This window comes from Syngnathus leptorhynchus, unplaced genomic scaffold (assembly GCF_054491065.1).
Source record: "Syngnathus leptorhynchus isolate UIUO unplaced genomic scaffold, UIUO_Slep HiC_scaffold_850, whole genome shotgun sequence".
Taxonomy (NCBI): Eukaryota; Metazoa; Chordata; class Actinopteri; order Syngnathiformes; family Syngnathidae; genus Syngnathus; species Syngnathus leptorhynchus.
The window spans coordinates 6133-15000 of NW_028232677.1; the positions used below are offsets into that span (position 1 = coordinate 6133).

The 8868-nt window shown below is 60.7% G+C and overlaps 1 non-coding gene across 1 annotated transcript in view; it reads left to right on the forward strand.

Moving 5' to 3' along the window:
• Positions 1 to 8760: 8760 nt before the first annotated feature.
• LOC147036053 (18S ribosomal RNA) overlaps positions 8761 to 8868 on the forward strand; it is a 1907-nt gene continuing 1799 nt past the window's right edge. Inside the window, exon 1 of the ribosomal RNA XR_015065387.1 lies at positions 8761 to 8868. This exon is cut by the window's right edge and continues 1799 nt beyond it. This is a non-coding gene — a ribosomal RNA (18S ribosomal RNA).

Consider the following 8868-nt stretch of genomic DNA (forward strand, 5'->3'; position numbering starts at 1 on the left):
AGCGAGCGAATGTGTCCGCTCGGCGCTGGTTCCCGGGTCGAACCCGGAAGACGAAAAACGCCGCTCTCCGCCCGGAGCTCATGACAAACGAAAAATTTTCTAAGTGCCAACGGCACTAGCGAGCGAATGTGTCCGCTCGGCGCTGGTTCCCGGGTCGAACCCGGAAGACGAAAAACGCCGCTCTCCGCCCGGAGCTCATGACAAACGAAAAATTTTCTAAGTGCCAACGGCACTAGCGAGCGAATGTGTCCGCTCGGCGCTGGTTCCCGGGTCGAACCCGGAAGACGAAAAACGCCGCTCTCCGCCCGGAGCTCATGACAAACGAAAAATTTTCTAAGTGCCAACGGCACTAGCGAGCGAATGTGTCCGCTCGGCGCTGGTTCCCGGGTCGAACCCGGAAGACGAAAAACGCCGCTCTCCGCCCGGAGCTCATGACAAACGAAAAATTTTCTAAGTGCCAACGGCACTAGCGAGCGAATGTGTCCGCTCGGCGCTGGTTCCCGGGTCGAACCCGGAAGACAAAAAACGCCGGTCTCCGCCCGGAGCTCATGACAAACGAAAAATTTTCTAAGTGCCAACGGCACTAGCGAGCGAATGTGTCCGCTCGGCGCTGGTTCCCGGGTCGAACCCGGAAGACGAAAAACGCCGCTCTCCGCCCGGAGCTCATGACAAACGAAAAATTTTCTAAGTGCCAACGGCACTTGCGAGCGAATGTGTCCGCTCGGCGCTGGTTCCCGGGTCGGACCCGGAAGACGAAAAACGCCGGTCTCCGCCCGGAGCTCATGACAAACGAAAAATTTTCTAAGTGCCAACGGCACTAGCGAGCGAATGTGTCCGCTCGGCGCTGGTTCCCGGGTCGGACCCGGAAGACGAAAAACGCCGGTCCTCGCCTGGAGGTCCCAGCAAAATCGGCGAAAAAACGACTAAGTGTCAACTTTCGAAAAAACGACTAAGTGCCCACGGCTCTGCGGGGCTTGTGAGTCCGCCCCGCGCCGGTTCGGTGGTCGGCCTCAAAAAGCAAAAAATCAGCCTCTCTCCCTGGAGCTCACCTCGAGGTACCAGGGGGTGAGGTACCCGGGCTAAGGTGCAGTACCTTTTTTGGTCTTCAGGTGCGCCAGAGTACAATGAAATGGTCCCAGTAGTCAGTGTACTCATCGACTTTCCCCCCGTTTTCCAAAGCACCTCGTTTACGAGTATGGAGGAGATGGTGCTGGTCTCCCCACGGCGTCGGACACGCCGTCCTCGACAGCACAAGGTCGGATAGAAGACCTGGAAAGCGCCGTGGCACGCGCTGGAGGTGGGCACTTTGGCGAAAAAACGACTAAGTGTCAACTTTCGAAAAAACGACTAAGTGTCAACTTTCGAAAAAACGGCTAAGTGTCAACTTTCGAAAAAACGACTAAGTGTCACCTCTCTGAAAAAATGGCAAAGTGTCGCCTCTCTGAAATTTTTCTAAGTGCCCACGGCTCTGCGGGCTCGTGCATCCGAGCCGCGCCGGTTCTGCAACCGGCCTAGAATGACGAAAAATAACGGTCTCCTCCTGGAGCTCACAGCCAATTGTGGCGAAAAAGTGGCAAAGTGCCCACGGCCCTGCCGAGCTTTGGCGTCCGCTCAGCGCCGGTGCCGCAGTCGGCCTCGAATGACGAAAAATGACGGTCTCCTCCTGGAGCTCACAGCCAACTTGGCAAAAAGTTTCTAAGTGCCCACGGCCCTGCCGAGCTTTGGCGTCCGCCCAGCGCCGGTTCCGCAGTCGGCCTCGAATGACGAAAAATAACGGTCTCCTCCTGGAGCTCACAGCCAACTTGGCAAAAAGTTTCTAAGTGCCCACGGCCCTGCCGAGCTTTGGCGTCCGCTCAGCGCCGGTTCCGCAGTCGGCCTCGAATGACGAAAAATAACGGTCTCCTCCTGGAGCTCACAGCCAACTTGGCAAAAAGTTTCTAAGTGCCCACGGCCCTGCCGAGCTTTGGCGTCCGCCCAGCGCCGGTTCCGCAGTCGGCCTCGAATGACGAAAAATAACGGTCTCCTCCTGGAGCTCACAGCCAACTTGGCAAAAAGTTTCTAAGTGCCCACGGCCCTGCCGAGCTTTGGCGTCCGCTCAGCGCCGGTTCCGCAGTCGGCCTCGAATGACGAAAAATAACGGTCTCCTCCTGGAGCTCACAGCCAACTTGGCAAAAAGTTTCTAAGTGCCCACGGCCCTGCCGAGCTTTGGCGTCCGCCCAGCGCCGGTTCCGCAGTCGGCCTCGAATGACGAAAAATAACGGTCTCCTCCTGGAGCTCACAGCCAACTTGGCAAAAAGTTTCTAAGTGCCCACGGCCCTGCCGAGCTTTGGCGTCCGCCCAGCGCCGGTTCCGCAGTCGGCCTCGAATGACGAAAAATAACGGTCTCCTCCTGGAGCTCACAGCCAACTTGGCAAAAAGTTTCTAAGTGCCCACGGCCCTGCCGAGCTTTGGCGTCCGCCCAGCGCCGGTTCCGCAGTCGGCCTCGAATGACGAAAAATAACGGTCTCCTCCTGGAGCTCACAGCCAACTTGGCAAAAAGTTTCTAAGTGCCCACGGCCCTGCCGAGCTTTGGCGTCCGCCCAGCGCCGGTTCCGCAGTCGGCCTCGAATGACGAAAAATAACGGTCTCCTCCTGGAGCTCACAGCCAACTTGGCAAAAAGTTTCTAAGTGCCCACGGCCCTGCCGAGCTTTGGCGTCCGCCCAGCGCCGGTTCCGCAGTCGGCCTCGAATGACGAAAAATAACGGTCTCCTCCTGGAGCTCACAGCCAACTTGGCAAAAAGTTTCTAAGTGCCCACGGCCCTGCCGAGCTTTGGCGTCCGCCCAGCGCCGGTTCCGCAGTCGGCCTCGAATGACGAAAAATAACGGTCTCCTCCTGGAGCTCACAGCCAACTTGGCAAAAAGTTTCTAAGTGCCCACGGCCCTGCCGAGCTTTGGCGTCCGCCCAGCGCCGGTTCCGCAGTCGGCCTCGAATGACGAAAAATAACGGTCTCCTCCTGGAGCTCACAGCCAACTTGGCAAAAAGTTTCTAAGTGCCCACGGCCCTGCCGAGCTTTGGCGTCCGCCCAGCGCCGGTTCCGCAGTCGGCCTCGAATGACGAAAAATAACGGTCTCCTCCTGGAGCTCACAGCCAACTTGGCAAAAAGTTTCTAAGTGTCACATCTCTCAAAAAACGGCTAAGTGTCGACTTTCGAAAAAACGGCAAAGTGTCACATCTCTGAAAAAACGGCTAAGTGTCGACTTTCGAAAAAACGGCTAAGTGTCAACTTTCGAAAAAACGGCTAAGTGTCGCCTCTCTGAAAAAACGGCAAAGTGTCAACTTTCGAAAAAACGACAGAGTGTCGCCTCTCTGAAAAAACGACTAAGTGTCGACTCTGAGAAAATGGCAAAGTGCCCACGGCTCTGCGGGCTCGTGCATCCGACCCGCGCCGGTTCCCCAGCCGGCCTGATATAAGGCAAAACCAGCCTCTCCGCCTGGAGCTCAGAGCCAACTTGGCGAATATTTTCTAAGTGCCCACGGCTCTGCGTGGCTACGGCGTCTGCCCAGCGCCGGTTCCTGGGTCGAACCCCGAGGACGAGGAATGCCGGTCTCCGCCTGGAGGTCCCAGCTTAATCGGCGAAAATTTTCTAAGTGCCCACGGCTCTGCCGGGCTCGTGCATCCGACCCGCGCCGGTTCCCCAGCCGGCCTGAAATAAGGCAAAACCAGGCTCTCCCCCTGGAGCTCAGAGCCAATTGTGGCGAAAAAACGACTAAGTGTCAACTTTCGAAAAAACGACTAAGTGTCAACTTTCCAAAAAAACGGCTAAGTGTCGACTTTCGAAAAAACGGCTAAGTGTCAACTTTCGAAAAAACGACTAAGTGTCGCCTCTGAAAAAACGACTAAGTGTCGCCTCTCTGAAAAAACGACTAAGTGCCCACGGCTCTGCGGGGCTTGTGAGTCCGCCCCGCGCCGGTTCGGCGGTCGGCCTCAAAAAGCGAAAAATCAGCCTCTCTCCCTGGAGCTCACCAAAAATTTGTCGAAATTTTTCTAAGTTCTCCTCGAGGTACCAGGGGGTGAGGTACCCGGGCTAAGGTGCAGTACCTTTTTTGGTCTTCAGGTGCGCCAGAGTACAATGAAATGGTCCCAGTAGTCAGTGTACTCATCGACTTTCCCCCCGTTTTCCAAAGCACCCCGTTTACGAATATGGAGGAGATGGTGCTGGTCTCCCCACGGCGTCGGACACGCCGTCCTCGACAGCACAAGGTCGGATAGAAGACCTGAAAAGCGCCGTGGCACGCGCTGGAGGTGTCACTGTGGCGAAAAAGTGACTAAGTGTCAACTTTCGAAAAAACGGCTAAGTGTCAACTTTCGAAAAAACGGCTAAGTGTCAACTTTCGAAAAAACGGCTAAGTGTCACCTCTCTGAAAAAACGGCAAAGTGTCAACTTTCGAAAAAACGACTAAGTGTCAACTTTCGAAAAAACGACTAAGTGTCACCTCTCTGAAAAAATGGCAAAGTGTCAACTGCGAATGTGGTGGTGCATGGAAGGAAGTGGAGGACGGCCGCCTCCTTAAACACAGGCCGGAGAGGAGCGTCAGGGCCAGGCTCCTCAAACATGGACCGAGTGTCGCCCTTAACACAGACCAAGGGGAGGACGGCCGCCTCCTTAAACACAGGCCGGAGAGGAGCGTCAGGGCCAGGCTCCTCAAACATGGACCGAGTGTCGCCCTTAACACAGACCAAGGGGAGGACGGCCGCCTCCTTAAACACAGGCCGGAGAGGAGCGTCAGGGCCAGGCTCCTCAAACATGGACCGAGTGTCGCCCTTAACACAGACCAAGGGGAGGACGGCCGCCTCCTTAAACACAGGCCGGAGAGGAGCGTCAGGGCCAGGCTCCTCAAACATGGACAGAGTGTCGCCCTTAACACAGACCAAGGGGAGGACGGCCGCCTCCTTAAACACAGGCCGGAGAGGAGCGTCAGGGCCAGGCTCCTCAAACATGGACCGAGTGTCGCCCTTAACACAGACCAAGGGGAGGACGGCCGCCTCCTTAAACACAGGCCGGAGAGGAGCGTCAGGGCCAGGCTCCTCAAACATGGACAGAGTGTCGCCCTTAACACGGACCAAGGGGAGGACGGCCGCCTCCTTAAACACAGGCCGGAGAGGAGCGTCAGGGCCAGGCTCCTCAAACATGGACCGAGTGTCGCCCTTAACACGGACCAAGGGGAGGACGGCCGCCTCCTTAAACACAGGCCGGAGAGGAGCGTCAGGGCCAGGCTCCTCAAACATGGACCGAGTGTCGCCCTTAACACAGACCAAGGGGAGGACGGCCGCCTCCTTAAACACAGGCCGGAGAGGAGCGTCAGGGCCAGGCTCCTCAAACATGGACCGAGTGTCGCCCTTAACACGGACCAAGGGGAGGACGGCCGCCTCCTTAAACACAGGCCGGAGAGGAGCGTCAGGGCCAGGCTCCTCAAACATGGACCGAGTGTCGCCCTTAACACGGACCAAGGGGAGGACGGCCGCCTCCTTAAACACAGGCCGGAGAGGAGCGTCAGGGCCAGGCTCCTCAAACATGGACAGAGTGTCGCCCTTAACACAGACCAAGCGGAGGACGGCCGCCTCCCTAAATACAGGCCGAACCGGAGCGCGAGTGTCGCTCCTTAAACACGGACCGAGTGGAGGACGGCCGCCTCCTTAAACACAGGCCGAACAAAATGACACAAAGTGTCAACTGCGAATGTTGTCCATCCAAGGAAGGAGCGTGATGCCCGGCCGGCTCCTTAAACACAGGCCGAGAGTCGCCCCGGACGGTCCGCCTCGCGGCGCCCGTCTGCTCGGATAAAATGACACAAAGTGTCAACTACGAATGTTGTCCATCCAAGGAGGGAGCGTGATGCCCGGCCGGCTCCGAAAACACAGGCCGAGAGTCGCCCCGGACGGTCCGCCTCGCGGCGCCCGTCTGCTCGGATAAAATGACACAAAGTGTCAACTGCGAATGTTGTCCATCCAAGGAAGGAGCGTGATGCCCGGCCGGCTCCTTAAACACAGGCCGAGAGTCGCCCCGGACGGTCCGCCTCGCGGCGCCCGCCCGATCGGATAAAATGACACAAAGTGTCAACTACGAATGTTGTCCATCCAAGGAAGGAGCGTGATGCCCGGCCGGCTCCTTAAACACAGGCCGAGAGTCGCCCCGGACGGTCGCCTCGCGGCGCCCGTCTGCTCGGATAAAATGACACAAAGTGTCAACTACGAATGTTGTCCATCCAAGGAGGGAGCGTGATGCCCGGCCGGCTCCGAAAACACAGGCCGAGAGTCGCCCCGGACGGTCCGCCTCGCGGCGCCCGTCTGCTCGGATAAAATGACACAAAGTGTCAACTGCGAATGTTGTCCATCCAAGGAAGGAGCGTGATGCCCGGCCGGCTCCTTAAACACAGGCCGAGAGTCGCCCCGGACGGTCCGCCTCGCGGCGCCCGCCCGCTCGGATAAAATGACACAAAGTGTCAACTACGAATGTTGTCCATCCAAGGAAGGAGCGTGATGCCCGGCCGGCTCCTTAAACACAGGCCGAGAGTCGCCCCGGACGGTCCGCCTCTCGAGGCGCCCGCCGCGCTCGGATAAAATGACACAAAGTGTCAACTACGAATGTTGTCCATCCAAGGAGGGAGCGTGATGCCCGGCCGGCTCCGAAAACACAGGCCGAGAGTCGCCCCGGACGGTCCGCCTCGCGGCGCCCGTCTGCTCGGATAAAATGACACAAAGTGTCAACTACGAATGTTGTCCATCCAAGGAGGGAGCGTGAGGCCCGGCCGGCTCCGAAAACACAGGCCGAGAGTCGCCCCGGACGGTCCGCCTCTCGAGGCGCCCGCCCGCTCGGATAAAATGACACAAAGTGTCAACTACGAATGTTGTCCATCCAAGGAGGGAGCGTGATGCCCGGCCGGCTCCGAAAACACAGGCCGAGATTCGACCCCGGACGGGCCGTCTTCTCCCGGCGCCCGCCCGCGTACGCCCCCCATCCCCGGTCGCCCGTCTGCTCCCGGCGGGCCTCCGAGTACCCCCTCACCCAACTGACCGACTGGCACTCATGACCCGCCTTGGTAGGGCCCCCATCGGCCTCGGCTCGTCCGACGTCGGGTGGACGGTTCCTACCCACTGCGGGTCGCACTCTAGCGCCCCGGCCGCCGCGTGAGCGTGCGCTCCCCGCGCCGCCCCGCAGGCCCCGGCGCGACCGTACTGCGGCGAGACCGAGACGACCCGGTTTGGCATCCATCCCACCTAGCCACGATCCACGGAGGCCGAGCGAGCGGCTGAGTGTCGGGCGCCGCGCGTGCGAGCGTCCGCCGGCCGCGCCGGTCCTTCCGCGAATGTCGTTTCTCAAACCCTCCGGCTTGATAGCGGCGGCACCACGGGAAGCCGTCCACACACACCGTCCGACCTCTATCCGAAAAGCCTTCCCGACCAACCGCGGTCGCGGGGGCGTCTGTCGCTCCGCATCGGGGGGGCGTATGGCTTCCGCGCTACGCGCTGCGGGCTCGGGGGGGCCGCAACGGCTGAGTCTGACTCGGCCGGGGCGCAGCTTCCCTCCCGGCAGTCAGCAATAGTGCCGATCGCGCCTGCCACCAGCCCCCTCCCCGACGGGTTCGTCGGCGCCGGCTGGCCGCCGTCCGCCTTCGTTCCCCGAGGGTTCCCAACCAGCGCCGATCCAACTCCGCATCCTGGCCGCACGCAGTGCGTGCCTCGCGCGGGTAAGTCGCCGGCGCAGCGCCGCAGCTCCCGACCCCCGCGTACGGGAATAGTTGAGGGCCTCAGCGGGCCGCACCGACCGAGTCCGACTCGGGCCGGGGCGCAGATTCCCGCTTGGGTGACCGAACGTTCTCTGCTCGGGCCGGAGGGCCGACGCCCGTCCCCCCCCGTCGTCCCCCACGGACCGCCTCCGAGGCCACTTCGCACGGCTCATCCTCGGCTCCCTACCAATGCTTAATCGATGGGGCCGCCCGGCCGGATTCGCGCCACCCTGTCCACCGCGAGTCTCCCCAGACTAACCCGAGTTACCGCCCAGCTCGCCTAACCTTGCACTCGCTCTGCCAAACGGTCGTGTAGTCGGCGGGCCGTCCTACGGGTCGCCCTCCCTCCCCAAACGCGCGGCGGGATAGCGGCAAGGCGGCGGCGGCGGCCAGCGGCGTCGGGGCGCTCGCACCGGAGAAGAGGCGTCTTACGAGGCCGGGCGCAGCTCCCTCTCGTTTACTTGCTGAGTAGCGGCGCTCGAAGGTTCCGCGGCGAGCGCGGCTCATCCCATTGAATGTCCCTGCACCAGGCTCCATCGAAGGGCCGCCCGGCCGGATTCGCACCCCCCTGTCCACCGCGAAGTCCCCTCGACTAACCCGAGTTACCGCCCAGTTCGCCTAACCTTGCATCGCCCCGCCAAACGAGCGAGTTGTCGGCCGTCCTGCGGGTCGCCACCGGCCCCAAACGTGCGGAGGGATAGCGGCAAGGCGGCGGCGGCGGCCAGCGGCGTCGGGGTCGACCTAGCACCGGAGAAGAGGTGTCTTACGAGGCCGGGCGCAGCTCCTCTCGTTTAGGGGTCCGCGAGGGTCGCATTCGAGGTTCCGCGTCCTCGGCTTCGGCTGCGCCGGGTCCAGCCCGATCCATCTCACCCCGCGGCAGCGTCAGACCACCTAGAGCCCCCGCGAACCGCGGCCGGCGTCCGGAAAACAGTCGCGCGAGCCCCCGCTCCGGCGGGCCGGCGAGCGAGAGGCGCTACCCAGCCACCCTCTCTCCTACCTGGTTGATCCTGCCAGTAGCATATGCTTGTCTCAAAGATTAAGCCATGCAAGTCTAAGTGCACACGGCCCGTACAGCGAAACTGCGAATGGCTCATTAAATCAG